The sequence below is a fragment of the Rhinolophus sinicus genome, linkage group LG17 (assembly GCF_036562045.2).
Source record: "Rhinolophus sinicus isolate RSC01 linkage group LG17, ASM3656204v1, whole genome shotgun sequence".
In the NCBI taxonomy this organism is placed as follows: domain Eukaryota; kingdom Metazoa; phylum Chordata; class Mammalia; order Chiroptera; family Rhinolophidae; genus Rhinolophus; species Rhinolophus sinicus.
Genome location: NC_133766.1, coordinates 7,264,037 through 7,283,961, shown reverse-complemented (window position 1 = coordinate 7,283,961; position 19,925 = coordinate 7,264,037).

Genomic DNA, 19,925 nt, shown 5'->3' with positions numbered 1-19,925 from the left:
TTGTAACAAGGCAGTAATGCAGGGGTGGAGGCAGGGTGGTAGAGGACAGAGTGGGCAGTGGGGTTCTGGAAGGACACAGAGGGTCCGAATGGGGCTGGAAGAGGCAGGAACCAGCTGTGCTGGGGAGAAGGCTGAGGTCTCTCTCACCCACTCAGGGGAAAGCATCGAGTCCTGCTGACAGGTGGAGGGAGTGGGGTCTGCAAACTAACAGTGGTGAGGAACGCTCTGTGTCTGTACGCCGTTTCTTAAATTAAGGACTGGAATAAGTATTGGTAGTGTTGTCTATGACACTGGTAAATGACGCTGGGGTAGGAGTGTTGTTTATCTTACATTTTAGGTATTCCCAGGTGTACTGGGAAAGCAGAATTCGATGAAAACTTAGGCGGATAGAAAAATCAACTTCTGAGTTTTTTTTTGTTGTTTTTTCTTTATGGAAAACACTGTGGTGTGTGTGTGTGTGTGTGTGTGTGTGTGTGTGTGTGTGTGTGTGTGTGTGGTCAAAATTCAGACCCAGTCGCACATCTGGTGGTAGCAAGTTTCTTGCGAAAGGACCATATTGCTGGTAATTTTACTGAACACTGAACATTTTTTAAGGTCAGTTCTCTCATTTCTTCAGGTCTGATTGGAATCTCTGAGCAACACATATGAGCCATAGTGCCAGGGGGAATGAAGAAATGACAGTTAATAGGAAAAAACATTAGGCATGTTTGAGTAAAAAGGAATAAAAGGTGAATGTTAGCTATTTCGTGATGAAACAATCAGAATTTTCAGGGGGAGATGTTTTCAGTGACGACTGGGAACCTAGGAGAACTGGGTGGGTAGCTGAGGTAACAAGGAGCCGATTGATTGTCACTTGAACTTCACATGACAAAGTCCCATGCCATGGACTGTTTTTCCCTTTAGAGGTTACAAATTGAAGCCAGCCAGTCACAGCCATTTATCCTGTCCCCTTCATGCCCAAGGACACCCATTTGAGAGACTATTGGCCAGGGATCAAGGTCATGGCCAGAGTAAAACTCATGGGCCCAAAAGAAGTCCAACCCATGAACTTAAAACCTCATCCCCATAGATCTCTAACCAGCTTCCCATGACACTTCCTAGTGACTCTGGGGTAAGAGTGCTATTTGTCTTAGATTTCTAAAATTCACAGTACTTGACCTGCTGTGGGATTTCCCAAAGTCCTGAGGAGTATCTGTGTGTGGTGTTGAGATGTGTTACATAAATAAAAGTGGCCTTAGCGTATGTAACCTGTACATCCGTGTTCGATAAGTATCGTTCAAATAGACGAATGGACTGTTAGATGGAGAAGCAGCTCATGGTGGAGAAAGGTCAGGGCGTACTTATTGGATTTGTGATTTATGCAGAAAAGGATGACCAGTGAGGTTCCAAGTCTTTTCCTTGACTACCTAGGAAAAGCAAGCTTGAAGCAAATTGAACAGCCATTACTGAAGGGCAGAAACAAGTGAAGTCTTCCAAAGCAATTTAGAGAGCAAAGTGAAGAAAATTCAAGAGAATAGGGGACCCCACAATTCCAGGGAAGAGGGCTATTCAGAAATGTGGAGAGTATTCGAGAGTTGAAGGAAAATGAAGACTCAGATCTATAATACTACAAATTTAGAGGGAAGAACCGAGACTCCTTCTGCAAAAAAAAAAAAAGCAAACAGGAAAAAGGCAGCAAAGGAGGGTGAAATGTCTAAAACTGACAAAACTTTCACTGAGATGGGATTTCCCACCGTCCTGAGGCACAAAAGCGTGTGGTGTTAAGATGTGATATAGAAATAAAAGGGCTTCCGTGGTCAAAGCAGTGTGGGGAACACCAGGTTACACGATGATAAACAGTTATTTCCCACAGACCTCAGCACCTGTAACAGAATCAGGTATACTGCCAACCTCCATAAGGAAAATCCGGGGCTGGCATTTCCCAAACACTGACAATGTTTTTCATAGACCATTTGACTGAGCAGGTATTCGAAGAACGTCCTTCAGGCGACGAGGAATGTGCTTCATTCATTTTGGGTCTTTTTGGATTGTGACAGTGCGGGGTGGCAGAAAAGGTGTTAAGCGAATGGCACTTCCCCTCTCCCTTGCCACTTGCTACCTGTGTGACTTTGCACATGTCCTATCACCTGTCTGGGCTTTATTTACTTCATATGGCAAATCAGGGCACTAGAGGATATTGAAGTCTTACTCTGGTTTAGGCTGTATCATTCTGATGGGTTCCCTCTGAATATGTGGAACCATGTGCATATTATGGGATGGCTGGGTGAAATCCATTCATCACTTAATGGATTTTCTGTCTCCCTCACTAAACTGTAAGTTCTGCGAGGGCAGGGTCTGAGTCCGCTTTACTTGTAGTGTTGTAGCTGTAGCACCCACCACAGGGCCTGCAACACAGGAGAAGCTCAGTATATTTTGTTGGGTGGATGAGTGAGTGGCTTCATATATGATGAGCCGTCATGCCATGCCTGCCAGAAAGAGAGGTGGTCTACATACTGGACCTCAGCCTTCCTGCAGTGGCTGAGTGAGTCTGATGCACGCGCCCAGCACACGGGTACCACGCGGACATTCTCCTGGACAGACCTGGCCTGGCCTCAGTGTCCACAGGGACCCTGGCAGCCCCAGGTTCCTGAGTCCCACAGACGCTGGAGGGCAAGCTCCAGGAAGGGTCTGTCTGCCAGCACAGGGTGGCTCCTTCCCCACTGCAAGACCAGGCTCCCACAATCACTCCCTTGTTGGTGATGCTCATAGATTGCCTCGTCACAGAACCAGAGCTGCCCGGACACAGAACTGACTGCTTCATTGTCAGCTCTGCAGACTTGGTGGCTGGCAGTGAGAATCTATTTTCTCGCACAAAATTAATCACTGTTGGATGCCGATCTCCTGGGGTTTCCACAAGCCCACACCAGCTCGCGCGCTCATGTGTTTTCCCTTCTCACAAGCCACTTTCCTCAGTCTGTCCTTTCCTTGCCTCTTCCTTCCCTCCCACTGTGGGGACATTTTGCCTCCCAACCTTCCCTCCCACTGCTAGTATTGGGCTGAGGTGGGAGATAGACAGACAGGTGCTGCCACGGACACCACACAGGTCTCTTTGGAAATGTCCAGAAGATGGGGCACGGCCACCTGCCTCCTGCTAGAAGGGGACAGACAGCGAGGGCAGCTTAGAAGTTCTGTCTGCCAGCTCACCCTTAGCCAATTTAGATGTTTTCAGGGTTTTTCTAGAGAGGGGGGTGGCAGTAGAATCGCTCCTTGAGGAAAATTGTTCCAGTAAAGGCAGCTCTGACTTTGATCAGTATTGGTAACATATCACCACTTACTGCCTGCAAGGAGTTGGGTATTAACCTGATTTTTCTAGGACAAAATGTTATTATCTTTCTTGACGAGTCCTCGTTGAGTTTCCTAGTCTCTTAAGGGAATAAGCCGTGTGTGTGTGTGGGTGTGTGTGTACACGACAGATCTGCTGGTATAGACTGAATGTTTGTGTTTTCCTCTAACTCATATATTAAACCCTAATACTCAGTGTGACGGTATTTGAAGGTGGGCCTTAGAGAGGTGATTGGGGCCTGAGGCGGAGCCCTCGTGAATGGGGTTAGTGCGCTGATAAAGAGACACCAAGAGCTCTGTTGTCCTTTCTTCTGTGTGAGGACAGAGCAGGAAGATGGACATTTATGAACCAGGAGGCAGGCTCCCATCAGACACCAAATCTGCCAAACCCTTGATCTTGGACTTCCCAGCCTCAAGAGCTATGAGAAATAATTTGTTGTTGTTTCTAAGCCGGTGGTGCTCTGTTGTAGCCGCCTGGTCTAAGACACTTCCTTTGGGATCCTTCGAGCACAGTATGAAATCAGTCAAGTAAGCAGACAGAGAAAACGGGAAGCAGACCCGTAGACCCCTGCCCAGTGGTTGGCAATCCCTTGCCCCCAGCTCACCTATGGTGTCTGCAAACAGTAGTTTGGAGAAGTTTGAGTCTTATTGCAAACAGAGAAGTGGTGGCCCTGCTGTTTAGTGGGTTTCCTTATGGCTCGAGCTGCATAGGGAAAGCTTCCCGGAGCAAAGACATTTAAGGTTTGGACAGTTGGAAGAGGGAAACCGTTCCATCCCCTCACATATGTGTGCGTGGGGTCGGTCTCCAGGGCACCAGGCTCCTGCACCCCTCCTATTGCACAGGAGTTTGAGGGGATGGTTTCCTGGTATACCGCTTGCCTGCAGCCCGTTAGGGAGGGGAGAAGGGAGTAGAGCTGACATCCATCTCCAGGCAGACACCTTACAGAAGGAGTCTCCTCTGCCAGGGTTCTGGGGTCCTGTCTGATTGTGAGGAGTGTCTGGAGCCCATCATTGCGTCCTGCAGGGGTGGAAGATGACGAGAGTGGGGGTGGGTACTGCCTCTCGTGAAATCGAATTTAAGTAGAATCTGAAATGAAAGGAAATCCATGCTCCTTGGGAAAACCCGAGTAGACTTAGAGGCAGCTTTAGACGAGGGAAGAGGAAGCCACCCTCAGTGTAAGCCTGGCTCCCCTCTCTGAACCTCTGCTTTTGTGAGGACCCTGGAATCCTAATCCTGTCATTCTGCTCTGTAGGGTCCTTGTGGATTTGGGAACTTGCAGGGCTACGCAGCTGGGCCCTGGGCAGGCTCACAGGAAGTGACAGCTCGATTATAATATGCAAATGAGCACTGGCAGTAATTAATACGTTTTCACGTTTCAACGTATCCTTATGTTTGACACTCCCTGCTCAGTTCCAGCACCAAAAGCCTGGCTTAGCAAACTGGGGATTTAAGATACTGGATTCCTGCATTTTTTTTTTTCTCAGGGTGAAAACCATCCGTGGGGGCCCCACCTGAGTCACGAAAACATCATCTCTGATGACAAAATGCCATTCTGTGGGCAGCCCCTGCTAAGTGCAAGGATGAGGCTCAGGTTTGCTGGGAACTGGCATTGGCGGTAGCTGTGGTCCGGGAGGGGGTAGAGAACAGTGCCTGTCCTCAGCTCCGTCCCCGTGTGGTCCCCCCTGAGACCCTGAGTGCCAGCCTCAGGCTGCAGGGGGGCTGCAAAGGAACCAGCTTCCTGCCTCTTTCATCCGGTCTCCTTCTATCCTGCCTCACTCCTCACGCCTGCCCCCGCCTCTTCTCCCAGAAAAAGTAGTTGATGTCTGTGATTCTGCCCCAATGACCTTTCAGCATCTGGCTTAGCAGGGTGTGTCACCTTCGCCACAGGGGTGCAGGTGGACACCTCAGTTCCAGAGGAAGTCATTCCTTACGTCTCATACCACTTTAGGGAGCAAACACTCATCCCCTGGATGGCAGGAGAGGAGCGTGCTGTGTGAGACAGTGGTGTGTATTTACTCTGATTCCCCTTCCTGGGCTTTCTGGAAGATCGACAGGGCAAGCTGCAGGCATTCCTCACAGAGGGAACTCTGACCGGCTTCCTCTGGACCTCAGGCCTCCAGCTCCTCCCCCAACCCCATTCCCCAACCTGCTGCAAGTGCAGTCGGCAGGGAGAGCCCTCCCTCCCTAGCCCTCCCTCTCTAGCCCCACCCCGGCTCCCACTGGCATCCCCAGCAAGTCAGTTTCCTCATTGCCTCCTGAGCATCAATTTCGACGCCGGCCTGTGTCTCCTTTCTCCTTTTTCTTGGCTCCGGCTTCATCACTCAGCGAGTTGTGCCGATCCAGTGCTGGGAGCTGTTCTCGCCTCAGCCCCATGGCTCACAACAAAAAGTGTGTCAACCCGAAATAATAGATCTGTCAACAGAAGGTGGGCTGGCCCTTGGCCTTTGCTTGTCCTTGCCCCCTCCACCATCCGGAAGGATGGTGTGTGCCCACCATGCTGCCCACACCTGCAGCCCCGAAGGTCTTCCGATCTGCCAGGCCCTGTTCTCCATGCTTACACTTCACAGCGCTCCAGTCTTCATGACAACCCTGTGGGGCTGTGTGATACTATACCCATTGCACAGAGGGGAAACTGAGGACAGGCTAGTTCCGTAAGGTACCCAAGGCCACAGCATGGGGAGCACCAGGACTCCCACCCAGGCAGCCTTGCTCCAGGGTCCATGCTCTTCCTACCACGTGAGGCTGTTTCTTTACACAGGATGCATACGACACAGGCAACGCTGCTCTTTTGTGTGGAGACACACGTTGGAATGTAGTCCTTCCACTCAGACCCACGAGCCAGCGTGCAGTGTCCCTTTATCCCTCCCTCGCCTCTCTGTGCCGTCCCCTTCCCCCCACAATCCCTCACTGTGTCTCTGACTCCTTCCACTGTTTCTGTCCCTCTTACATTTCTACAGTCCCAGCCCTTCACCTCAAGCTGTCTGCCTTTGTATTTTCCTCCTTCTAATTTCCCTGGCATGGGTTTCTCAGCTGTCATTCTGCCAGCGTCTCTTCTCTATGTCTCTGTCAATATCTCTTTCTCTCACTGCCTTTTCCCGTCTCAATACCCTCCCGCCTTCGCGTTCCTGCTCTGCCATGCTTCTCTTTTGTCTCCCTCTCCTGTTCATTTAGTGGCCCCATTTGTTACATCAGGGCACCACCAAGAGCGGCTCTGTGTCTCTGCTCCACCCCCTGTGCCTTCGCTGAGACTCTCAGCTGTAGGCAGGAACCGGGTTCAATCCAAGCCCTTTTCCTCGCCAAAGAACAGCCCCGGACTCAGGACCCATGGAGGAAGAAGACAGAACAGCTCTGTATTTCGAGAGACATCCCGGTCTCGTGGGACAAAATGACTTCTCTTGGTTTATTTATTTATACACTCGGGGGCTGGGGCGTGCCCTGCATACAGATGGAGCAGCTGGGGCTGGGGGGGGGGGGGTTGAGTTCAGTTAGGGACCTCCGGGGTTCCCGGCTAGGACCTCCTGTCACAGCCAAGACCGACTTGTATTCAGGTGGGTCTGTAAAGTCACAGGGGAGCTCTGTCTTCCATGGGTGCCCTCAGTGAGACAGGAACATGGTGGCGGAGAACCTCCGAATTCTGCGGAGGGCAGTGGCCACAGACGTCTTGTCACTCACGCTGACATCAATCATGCAGGCACAAGCCTGAGGCCAGAGCCAGGAGATGGCTGCAGCTGGAAGCAGAGCCAGGCCTGCCTTCTTCTGCAGGGTTCTTGGTGTCCGCGCACTACATTCTGGTACAGGGCTGTGATGGCCAGGACATAGTGGCCTCCTGGTCGTCCCTGGGGCTTATGTGTGGATGCCCTGGTGTGGGACTCACTCACCTTCTCTCGTGAGCCTGGCCTCTTCCAAGAATCCTTTAATTCTTCCAGCCTCACTCCTGTCCCTGCTGTCCTCAGTATCCCCTCGAGCCGTCTTCGTCTTTAGTCTGTGCCTTGTTGATAATGGTCTGTGACATCATCTTCCTGGCTGGGGGGCAGCACTTCATGAGAGAAGGAACGTGTAACTGGCCATACGGCCTCCCCAGCTGAGCTGCATTTTAATGACAAGGCTCCGTCTTCTCTTCCTGCCGTCTCTCCCCTTGTCTAGCAGCTAGTCTAGTGTTGAGCACCCAGTAGGTGTTCAGCAAATGCGGTTGATGGACCCCAAGGGCCTGCACCTGGCTGGAAACTTGGAGACTTCTCACCAGTGCCCTGGCTGTCAGGCCTGGCAGCCTGTCCCATGGCCCAGGGAAGAGGCATGATGTCCGGCCAGCTTCAGAGAGGAACACCAGCGAGGGAGGCCGGGGCCAGCCAAGCGAGACCACCGAGAGCCCGCCCTTATTTCACCCTGACCCCCAAGGGTAAACTTTATCAGTAGCAAAATATAAGAAATCAGTTGGAAAACGTGTATTTTCTGGAGACCCCCGCAGGTCAGAAGCTGCTTCTTGGGAACTGCTTTTCTCCCTTCTGGCAGCGGAAGGGTGCCCACCTTACTCGGCCTCCTGGGTGTGTGGACAGACATGGGTGCAGGGAGAAGGGAGGAACTCAGCCACTGTCTGGGAACGTGAGGGCAGCATAGCCAGCCCCCCGACTGGCCACAGCTCCCCATCTGTTTATTTAACCGTCAGTGCCACCTTTGCCCCAGATGCTGCTGTCTTTGAGATCTCCCTTTGCCCAATGCCCTGAAGCTGCCAGCTAGCCCACTCCTAGATGCTACTCCCAGGAGTGTTTCTGGGTACGGAGAGGAATATATAGAGAGCATGAGGGATCCAACAGGAGAGGTGCACAAATGGGGTGGCAGGATCGTCCCAGCACCCTGTCCCCCAGAGGGGACCTGTCTCTGTGAACTGACGAGCAGCAGGATGGCCGGCAAACCTGCAGATCGGTCCATGTGGCGGGCAGGGCAGGAGGTAGAACAGTGATTTTTAAACCTGGCCATGAATTAGAAGGACCTGGGGCATGTTAAAAATACAGATGCCTGGGCCCCACCTTGGAGATTTTAATTCAGTATGTCTGGGGTGGGACAAGGGAGTCTGTTTAAAACGTCACTCCCCTCCCCCCCAACCAGCTGGACCTTTGTCTGGGCGGCACAGAATTCTTCATTTCTATCCCAGCTCATTCCGGGGGAAGGGGTGTCACTCACGTCCTCCCTCACTTCCAGTTCCCTCCTTCTTAGTACTGCCTTTTCTAGGATGGCTGAGGGTAAGAAAGACCAGACTTTGTGTACCAGGCTGGGGTTGGGGAAACAATTGAAAGAATCACCATGATATCTACCAACCACAGGTGCCACGAGCTAACTCTTAACGTCTTATAATTGATGCCCATCAGGAATAGCTTTTTCTTTATGCTCTTGTAGAAAAGAAGGAACATTTGAAGGTCCCTAATGCATTCCTCTGTGGGGAAGCATTCATTTCCACTGGCACTTACTCCTGGCCCTCTGCGTTCTTCTCTCCTCTTGCCTTGTCTCTCTTGATCTTCCTTATTCTACTTAATAAAAAATCCCTTTCATTTACCTTTCATTTCTTTAGCCCTTTACAGCTTTCAAACCTCTTTCCTATGTATTATTTCTTTCCAACAAGAATCCAGTGGGACGTGCAGAGATTTTTAATTCCCAGTTAATAGACGAAGTTCAAAAGCCTTCCATGACTCGGCCAAGGTCACTTAGCAGTAAGTAGTGAATGTGGCTTTGTTCTCTGCACCAGGCTCTGTCCACTGTCCCAGCCCTGCCTCCTGCAGGCCCTTCCCTGGGACTCTTTCCACTGCTTGCTGCCGTGGTTTTTCCTCCCAGAATGAAGCTGTTAGTCAGATGATCCTTGAGAGATTTTTGCAATGGGTGGAAGGGCGTGGCCTGGAGGGCCCAGAGCGGGAGGGAGTATTGAGCAAAGCCGTCCCAGCAAGGGCATGAGTGTCCCCTCCTGCTGCTGCAGGAGAGGGTAAAACTGCCCCCAGCCAATATGCAAAAAGGCCCTGGAGGGAAATCAAAGAAAGGGGAGGTGGAAATCCATGTGACAAAGTCTCACTGAATGTCCTCTGGCCACACTTCTGACACACTCTCCCCAGCTTTGCGTTCAGTTCTACCTGGCCGCTGCTGGTGGAGGAATGAATGCAGGTACATCCTGCCCACATCTCAACTCCTCTTTTGCCTCCCCCCCCCCACCCCGCACCTTACCTCTCTTTGCCAGCACAGTGTGGGGAGATGGGAGAGCCCTCCCCTGGGAGTCATAAGCCCGACCCCAGCCCTGTCTCTGCTGCTTATTGCCTGAGTGGCCTCAGGCATAGCTCGTCACTTATCCACAGAGCCTCAGTCTCCTCACCTGTAAAGTGGGCACAGTGGTGGCTCCTCCCAGTGCCGGGGTGGGTTGAAGTGAGACCACAGGTAAAGAACTGGTGCTTGTTTGAGACCCGGGAGATTACGGTCCTCCTTGGGCTCCACCTCTAACTAGTTTCTTGAGCAGAAAAGCTCAAGGTTCTTTCTGACATGAGTATTTGCCAGTTCTCTATGTGTGAGGCCAATGTGACAAGTGACGAGTACACACTAGGAGACAGGGTAGAGGGGAGGCAGACAGAGGACCCTGCCGCTTCCTGGCTGCTTGTCCTCCCCCAGCTTTTCTGTTCGTTGCTAATGCTGCCTCTCGCCTTTCCTGCTGTGATTCTGATCCTCAGTCCCTTTTGAGTCCTATCAGGAGACCTGGTCTTTATTTCAGTCCCAAAGAGAGTGGCCCTGCCAGCTGTCCCACCCCCTGCATGTGGCCGGGTCTGCATGGTCTGCCCTGTTTGCCAGTTCTGCTCTCACCAGGTTAGTTATGCGCTGCCCCAGCTTCTCCCTCAAGGGTTGGGTAATTACCTGGAGTTTAGCCCCGAGGAGGGTGTATATGCATCCCGTCCGCCAGGGGCTGGCGCTCAAGAGGCTGGGCTTTCCCTCTCCTGAGATAAAAGGTAGCTCCATCCAGCCCAGCGCCTCGCACGCAGCTGAGCCCTGGGTGAGATATGAGTATCTCGGAACTGCTAAATCACAGCTTTCTTGGCCTAATCGTGTCACCTGCCATTACAGATCAGAATTACAAAAACCTCCCACGTGTAAAGCTCAGCGCAGTGCCCGCCCCGGTGCTGCACCAGGGAGAGACTCAAAGTCGCTCTCCTCCCCAGCGGTGCTTATGGCACCGTGCCCATCAGGGACCAGCATTCCCCACCGTCGTCCCCTGTGCGATGTCGACAGTATCCAGTGTTGCCTGGGCACTTTCTGTTCCCAGAGTCTACACCACTCACCCAAGAACAGCAGCCCAGAGTCTTCCCACAAATCCCTCTCCCGACACCCCTGTGTGGCCACCTGCCAGGATGAAAGTGACAGCTGTCTAACAGCTACAGCACCATCTTATCAGGGAAGCAGGCACTCAGACCTCAGGACGCCAGTGGGAGGTCCCTGCTCAGGTAGCAAGAGGTCCCAGCAAGGGACAAGCCTCCACTGCAGACAGACGGGACAGTTCCGTGTGGCAGGTGCGCTCCCCTGGGTATTCGCAGTTTGGCACTCACGATTTCATCGCAGTGCATTTCTGTTGTGTAGACTCGTGGGGACACCTGCCTGCTCCTGGGCACACGTGGAGCGTGTATATTTTGCACACCACATGATACGGCTGTGTGTGAGTACCTGTGGGGTCGAGGGGAGTTATGAACACCACATCTGCGCTCACACTGCTCTCTGCAGGACACGGGGCCCACAAGCTCCAGGTCTGCAGTGCCAAGCCGTGCTACCCTCTGTGAGGCAGGTGCGGAAAGGAGGCTTGGAACACTCAGCAGTTATCTCTACAGCTTTAGAGGCGCCGCAAAGGCCCGTCGCTCAGGCACTGCTAACAAGCCGGCGGCGACAATCCTATGTGCACAATGGGACCTGACGAGGGCTGAGCAGAGACGCCCCGGTCCGCCTGGCTGCTCTGTGACCTGCCGACACTCTGCTTCTCCCCTGCACAGTTGATGCAACCTCCCTACGTGATGTGTCTGGAATCCCCTCGCCCTGAAAAATAACGAGCTCAATATTCATTTTCCAACTCCAACTACCCCCAGCGCCCCAGTCCTGCTCCCCACTTCTGGCTTTCCCTTCTTTCTCTCTTTCTGAGCTCCCACTGAATTAGATTAGTCACATTCTTAATTAACTGTGCTGGTAAGAGCTCTATTAGGTATTAAATGTTTGTCACAATCCAATTAAAAAATCCATCACAGCAAGACAGGCTCTTCGAGGCCCAGTAGACTGATGCTGGGGGCCCGGTGCTCCCCCCTCTCCTCAGGGGCAGGTGGGAGGAGCAGGGCTCCGGAGGCCGGAGGGGCAGGCGGGCTTAGAGGCAGAGAGAGCTGAGGGGCGGAGGGCGGGAGGCTCTCAGACAGGCTACCTGGCCTGGTGCTAGGACGTTACACTCCAAGCAGCCCTCATGCTTAGAGGACTCAGACTATTGTCGTGTAACCAGCCTTCCCAGCTACCCAGGACTGTCTCAGAGGGGACCGTTGGTCAGCTAGCCTATGGTGTCACTGCTTTCCCCAGCCCTGTAGGGTGATGGGGTAAGGCCAGTGTGCTGTGTGTGTGTGGCGGGGGGGGCACGTATGTGGGCCAGGGTGTGCTGACATGGGGGAGGACAAGATTGATGGCGTAAGCTGGGTGGGAAGCTTTTTGGCTCAAGTAGAAAGGAGGGAATTTAATGGAGTTGTGCTGAGGTTTCCAGGGGTCCAGCTCTAGGCCAGAGCTGCCATTCAGAGTTGTGTCCTTGTATTTCATTTTAAAGAGACTAGCTCAGGAGAGAAGCTGTCTCGTGGTGAAAAGAAAAGAAGCATTCATCCTGGACTCCCAGCTTTTCTTCCTGTGTTTCCTTGGTCCTTTCTCCTTTTCCTGTCACCTTTACCAGGGGTGAGCCCCCCCTCGGCACCTCCTTCCCAGCCAGGCTGGAAACTCTCAGGCCTCCTTGCTCCCTGACAGGTGAATGGATGGCTGGTGTGAGAATCCCCGGTTCCCTGCACACCACTTCACCTCTGCCACTTCCTCTTGGCACTAGGATGGAAACGAGAGGCAGCACATAGCCTTATGGTCCCGCAGTTCTGGGCCGCAGGTGAGACAGTGAAAGAGGAAGTTTGCGCATCGGTGCCGGGCCAGGGTGTGGCCACTGTAAACGCGGTGTGTCCCTGCACCTCGCAGCCTTCAGCTCATTGCGTGGTTTGTCACCTCCAATCTCCCAGTGTGGTTTCTGAGCTACTTGTTCATTGGTGCCTCTTTTGGGGTTTGGTTAACCCGTAACAACGATACGTAATTGCTTCTTACTGTGATCGGCATGCCGAAAACGTCTGTTCACTCTTACTTCCTTCTAACGCTCCCCTCTGATACCAGCAGACCTTGAAATCCGATCTTCCAAGAAGACTGTCTGGATTCCTGTCTGGATTTCTGTGGCTGAGGGGAGTGTCTACTTAGTTGATTCTGAGGTCCCCTGGGGCAGGAAGCATGACTCATCGGTTTGTAGACCCTCAGCACACACCTCGGTGCTGGGGGGGGGGGGTGCATCAGAGGCCCCTAAAAGCATTTGTTGACTGACTGAAAGGGCTCGCATTCCAGAGTCCCTTCCTTATTTTTCTGGGGCCCCACATCGTGCTGTCCCTGTGCTCCCACATACAGCATGAATTTGCAGTCTGGCACCTATTCCTTCTTCTGAATGCTTCTACATTCTCTAACAGAATCACCTCATCTGTCTCCGCTTATAAATCCCAGAAGGGCAGGACCCCTGTCTGTTTAATTGTCTCCCCACAAGATTTGGAGTCCTGTTAATTCTCTGGACAAATGACCGTCCTTGCTGCTGGCCGGTCATTCTTTCATTTGTCCTCTAACCATCCATCGAGAGCTTACTCGTGGGCCAGGATGAGCTCAGGCTTGAGGAGGACAGGAAAGAAATGCCCGGTCTGCCTTTGCCTCCAAGAGCTTGCGATCCAGTGGAGGAGACAGGACATTCAGAGGAAATAGTGAAGTAGTGGATGGAGGCAGATTTTCAGTGAATGGTGCACACACATGCTTTAGGAATGCGGAGACATGTGAGGGCCCTGTGTTCTAGGGGTCAGAGGAACCCCCCTGGAGCAGTGCTGTGGCAGGTGTGATTTCCAGGGGGACGGAAGAACGCAAGATATGCAGACTGGGACTTAGAAATGAGTGTGTTCATTGCGGGAAGAGTGGGGCCTCCCTAGAGGGGAAGCCGCGTTTCAGAATTGAAATGGGAATGTGAATGGAAGCTGATGACAATAATAAGTCTGATCCAAATCCTGCAGGAGGCACCTGCTTTCTCCTTTGAAAATCTCAAGCAGGCAGGGAGCCCATGGTAACCTCACCACAAGCAGTTTGGAAGGTTTTCAGGTGCTGCCAGCAAAAGGGGTTGTGGACTGTCTTCTGACCAGGTTCGAATTCGCTTTTCTGCCTTCGTGGGGTGTTGGCCTGGACACAGGCTGGCTTCACTGAGAAAGCCTGCAGAAACTGCTTTTGTAAAGGGAGTAACCGGCTGTCAGTCAGGGACTATTAAGTGACAAAGACAGTTTATCCTTACTCTGGGAGGACAAGATCGCTTCGGGTTGTCCCACCTTCTGCTCACCGCACTAAAAAAAAACAAATTAAGTGATTGAAGTCAGCTCATCTCTCTTTCTCCTGCGGCATCCGTCTTTGGATGGACCCAGCTCATGGGCCACAGTGGGGGTGGCTGTTGAATAGGATGCCAGAGCCACGAGAATCTCCTTCCTGGTCATGCTGGCCACAGGTCGCTAAGCTGGGGAACGGGATCCAGCAGAGTGGGCGGGACTGCGCTTGCGGCTGTCCCTGAGTTATTTCACTAGGTCTTTACAGTAGGTCTGCAAGAGGTTTATTACCTGCATTTTAGTAATGAGGACATTGAAACTGTGGGCTAAGTAACTTGCCCAAGGTCAGCCTGTTTGTGGAGTAGGTCTCTGAATCTTTCCATCCATCTCTTTATTGAGATGTTTATTGAGGAGCCATTCACTACGCTGGGCCCCGGTGCCAATGCCCGTTAGTGGAAGATCAATATCTTCTGTCACACACACAAAGGTACACAGCTCTCTGGGCCTCTTTGGACGCGGAGAGCACATGACAGGGCCCACAGATCTGGCCAGGGCTGCCCCCAGCACTTATTTCGCTACTTGCACAAGTAAAAGTTTCTGGGCCTACTAGGATCAGGGCCTGGAGGTGGGTCCTTGTAGAGTTGCCAGATTTAGCAAATAAAAATACAAATTTGAAGCTCATAGAAACAATTTTTTTTTTGTTTTTTTTTGTTTGTTTGTTTGTTTTTTAGTAAAAGTATATCCCCTGCACTATTTGGGACCTACTTATACTAAAAAATGTTTGTTGTGGTGGTTTAGCTGAGATTCAAATTTTACTGGCTGTCCTTTTATCTGGCAACCTTACCTCCTTGACGTCTGTCATTGTCACAATGCTGAGTGAAGGACAACATGTCCACATCCCTTCAGGAGTCCTGGCAGGAAGGCGGAAGTGCCAGCGGTACCAAACCGCCCCTGCCAACTCAGGACTCAGGGTGTCCTCACTCTCTCACGCTCGGGTGATCGCAGCCCCTCAGCAAGGACTGCACATCTGCCTGGCTTTTCCTCAAGCCTGTGCCTCTTGCCTCGTTTCTTCTATTAGTGAATGCGCTCCCCCAAGCTAGAAACTTTGTTCTCTTTCGAGATTGCCGCCCCGCCCCGCCATACTCAGCAACCACGTGCTGTCTTCCCCCCTCTTTGCGCCTCTCCATCCTGTCCCCTCCATCCTGTCCTCTCCTGTCTCTAGGGCCTAGCCCGAGTTCCAGCCACTATCGTTCCTCACCCGAATGACCTGAATAGCTTTCAACTCATTCTCCTTCTAATCCAGCCCCCACAGAGAGCTCTCAAGGTGATTTTGTCCAAGACATAAACCTGATTCTACCGTTACCCATATTCCAATTGTCGCCGACTCACCACTAAAATAGTATTAAGATCCTTAGCTTAGCCCACAAGCCTTTGATGATTTACTCCCCTGCCCTCATACCTCTGTAGACCCACCCCACCTCTCTCCCTCTCTATCCCTCTGAAACGATTGCACTTTCCTAACTTTGTCCTTCAGCTCAATTGTCATCTCCTCCAGGCAGCCTTTCCCGGCTTAGAGGTTGTGTAGGTCTTTCCTTCTGGTTCCCAAGCCCCCAGGGCTCAGCTAATCACTGATCACACTGCTGCTTTTGGCTTTTTAGTCCCGTGGGGAGCACGGTACCTGCACCTGGAAGGTGCTCAATAAATGGTAGCTGGGTAAGTAAATTGATAAGTAATTACAGGACTGGAACCTTTTTCTTCACAAACTCCCTGGGTTTACAAAATGCCAACCAAGGCTAAAACTACTTCCTTGTCCCTCCGTTTGTTCATATGCAACCCCCTCCCCTCTTTTCTTTTCTTCCCTGTGTGAGATGGCAGTACCAGCAGTTCGCCAGATTTCTCATACCAGGCTGCATGGCCTGGATTTCAGACTCTAGATCCTAATGTTATTGAAACCCCCAAATAGGCTTTGCCAGCTCTCAGGGGTTAATGAAGTAGCCAGCTTTGTGGCCCTGAAGATAGAAAATATTGCTGGGACAGAGGTCGCAGTGTAAGTGAAATGAATTTCGTGACCTCAATCTGTTGCCTGAGCCGACATTTCCCCATAGTCCCAAGACTCTGAGTGGCCTGTAACTGTTGGCTGACCGTACCAAGTACCCAGGAGCGAGGAAAGGTTACAGGCGAGGTGGGACTGTCGGTCAGGCGGCGTGAGCCACATGATGACATGGATGGCCCAGGCCTACCCCTGAGATGCTCCCTTGGCCAAGCTCAGGAAGCCAGATGCGGGGACAGTCCCTGGCCCTGAGTTGGAGATGCTCAGATGCGAGAATCGTGAGAGGAAAAGGGAGCATAAAGCCAGAGACGACAGTTGCTGTGTTCCAAGGCAGCCAGCCCTTCCTCCCCTCCCGCCACCCAGAGCCCCCTCCCCACTGCGGACTCTAAGACTCCAGGCCAAAGGTCTGAGGGGTTTCCTCTCCACCCCCACCACTTGCCCCTCTGGAAACCTGGCTCAGCTGGTGGCGAACATTCCCACTCTTGTAGAGACTTTTTTCAAAACCTTAACTCTGTTTCTACTGGAAAAATATCCAACCAGGTAATGACATGCCCAATAACTGCAACACCTACAGTTTTACTAAAAAAACGATTAATTGTTTTATCCCTGACCCAGGGTACAGTGGGCCCCGTGGAGCAGTGGGAAAGAGGGTACAAAGTGACCCCACCGCATTGTCCACCGTATTGCTGCCCTGTTTTATGCAATGGAGTCTAAATTTGGAGGGTACCCAGGAGTGGGATTAGACAAGCCTTGGGGTTTTCATTAAGTGGTTCACTCAGCAACCACACTGAGTACCAGGTACTGTGCTTGGAGCTAAATCTTCCCAGAGAACATTTCTGACCCTCGATTATGGGGAAAAGGGGCCTTCGAGCTGAAGCAATCATGCTAGTGGTTACTGCATTTTATCTTTCAAGGGCTTGACTGTCATTATCTCTTTGGTGAGATCATTATCACTTACTGCTGTCTGCTGGGAAAATGTGGGGAAACTGAGGAAGAAGCAGATGCACTGGCTTCTGACTTAGAGGGACCACATTAGCTGTCCGACAGGCTGCTGGGAGAACCTGGCTTCCAGCACATGTCTCATTCACCACGGTAGAATCCCAGTGCTTTGGGAGGCATTGTATGCTTGGCCACGCAGGCAGGGCGGTGGGAAGACGGCAGGCTTCGGAGGAAAGATATCCGGGTCCCAGTTTCCACCCTCTCTCTTGCCAGCTCTGTGCTCTTGTATAAGTCCACTTGCTTCTTTCAGCCTCGGTTGTTCACTTTTAAAAGGGAAGTCATGCTTTCTTCGTAGGGCTGTGGCGATCGTTAGAACGTGTGTCATATTAGTGCAGTGCTCGTCAAGGTAGAGGTTCAATAAATGCAATTGTCATGCTGATTACAACTGTGTCCGGTGTCGGTCCCTGACTCTTTCTGAGATGCCAGTTGGCAGTGTCAGTGACTGCCAGCAAGATTCGCTTGTCCCCTTTACCCAGTCCCAGGGTGCTCAAGTCACTGTACCGGGACGGACTGCATCTCAGAACCCAGGAGGCTAAGCTCAGAACGGCTGTGGTCGGGTGAAAGCACTGTCTCTGCTGTGAAGATGCTACTGAATGTATGGGGGTTGGGAGCGGGGAGGACAGGACACAAGACATCTCGCCTCAAACAACCTGAAAGTTACCTGATCACTCAAAGTGAGGTCTAGCAAAGGGTGGGGCTCTCCTTCCTCCTGTGTGTCTCTCATTCTCACTGCTCTCTGGTTAGACGCTTTGTATGTCACTTTCTCTTGTATAGACTTCTTGGATAGGTGGTACACACTAGACTTGCTCCTAACCCCATTTCTACATAGGAAGACCCTGAACTTGCTCCCATGAAGGCTAGTGGGAGGTTATGGAATAGACCAGTGTTTTTCAGGTGTGAAGAAGAAGCATATGAATCGCCTGGAAATCTTTACAAAAATGCATCTTCCGGATTCAGTAGCTCTGGAGCGGGACCTGAGAGTCTGCTTTTCTTACAGGCTGTACCTGGGGACGGCCGTACTTTGAGTAGCCAGCGGTGGTGGATTGGGTCTCCTTGGGTGACCTTCTGTTGACTTGCCCTCTCCCCAGTTTGTTCAACTTGTCCTTCCATTCCCCTCAGCGAGGGTGGCCAGAGCCCGCTGCCACATCCAAGAAAGCCCTATCCGACCAAGAGTGTGCGAGCGACTTAGGTGTTCCTGTGTCCAGATCACCTGTTTACTTGTACGTCTTACCAACTAGGTTAAAACCCCTCAGAGAGGGACCTTATTCAACGTTGTGTTCCCAGCACAGGGCATAATGCCCAGCGAAAAGTAGGTGCTTAAAATACTGTTTGTGAAGGTGAATGATTAACGGATGGCACACACAAGCAGGATGGGCTTCACCTCCTGGATCTTTCTGCACTTGTGGTCTGTGATTGTTTATAAAGCATTTGGTGTGGGCTGGGATCTAGAATGAAGGCCGAGGTGTCGTTTGCTGGCCTGGGGATTCCAGACTCACGGGGAGACTCACTGGCCGTAAGGACCCATCACACAGAGCAGACTGTGCTAAGTTTTGTTCTATGGGACCCTGCCTTGGGAGGGCACAGAGGAGGGACAGGCAAGATCTGGCTTGAGCAGCAGAGGAAGACATCTTGGAGAAGGTGGTACATGGTCCAGCCTTTGAAGGAGGGGCAGGTTTTCAACCTATGAAGAAGGATGAGGAAGATGATTCAGAAAGAAGGAGCAGTGTGATCAAAAGCGTGGAGCTGGGGAAGGTTTGATTCCAAGGCAGGACTCCAAAATTGCCAAAGTGGGCTTCCAAACATGTGAGAACTGAGTGTTACGTGCGGGCCAACCTGAGGCCTCGCCAGCCAGATCCCCTCCCATCGGGAGCACAGCCTTCACCGTGGCCGGCCTGACAGCATGACCTTGGTTTGCCTACGTCCCAGCAGCGTTAGATTAGGCCAGGCAGCCACGAGGACCCGAGATGAGGCTGCAGGGAAGCCATGGGCATAATTGGCCCCACACCATTCCACTCCTTCGGGGACCCGAGGATGGCCCAGTACACTGGGGTTAGGAAGCTGGGGTTCACACGGAGTCAAGGAGAGTCAGGGAGCCATAATTCTATGACAGCACATTTGGAAAGCTGTTCTGTACAGCTGTGTAGAACGAGCTGCCCTTGACAGCCATTCCTGGCTACTTCTGGCAGGTCCCTAGGAAACAAGAAGCAGGGAGGCAAAGCACCACCATCTTTGGACTGTTGGTCAGAGAGGTGGAACTGGTCAATGCACCATCTTGTCTGGACTACGGTCAAGAATTGTCCCAATCCATTGGGCAAGTAACATAACCTCTCTGAGTCTTAGTGTCCTCATCTGTGTACGGGGGATAATGAATATCGCCTACCTCTGAGGGTCATATGAAGTTTGAGTTCAGCTATGTATGTAAAGCCTCTAAGGTAGGCCATGTACTTGGTAGAAATGTAACATACGACCATTTTAACTTTTTATATTTACTTATGGTAAGCTAGGAGGGTTTCCCAGAAGACAGGTCCGTTCCAAGAGGGAGAAACAGTCTTTGTCATTAGTGGAGTTGTGGCACATAGTCGGTGCTCAGGAGACAGGAGCTGCTAAGGTCGACTATGCCGGCCTTCCTTAAGCAGATGTCGCAGCCCTGTCTCCAGGTTCTGTTGCCGCATTGAGGAAGTGATGGCAGAGCATTTCCTGTTTACGGCCTGACTTCCCCACTGAGCTATACAGCACCTAGGACAGGACTCCATCTCCACGTAGACACCCCCCTCGCCCAGCCCACCAAAAAAAAACAAATCAATTTTTTTTTCTGGGCTCCCACAGAATAGTGAGGTCCCGCTCTCAAAGCATCCTTTCAACTATTTGACGTGGATGCCTGTGGACCCCTATTCTTCAGTTCCCCAGTCTGAACATAGCATTTCAGTCTGTGTGC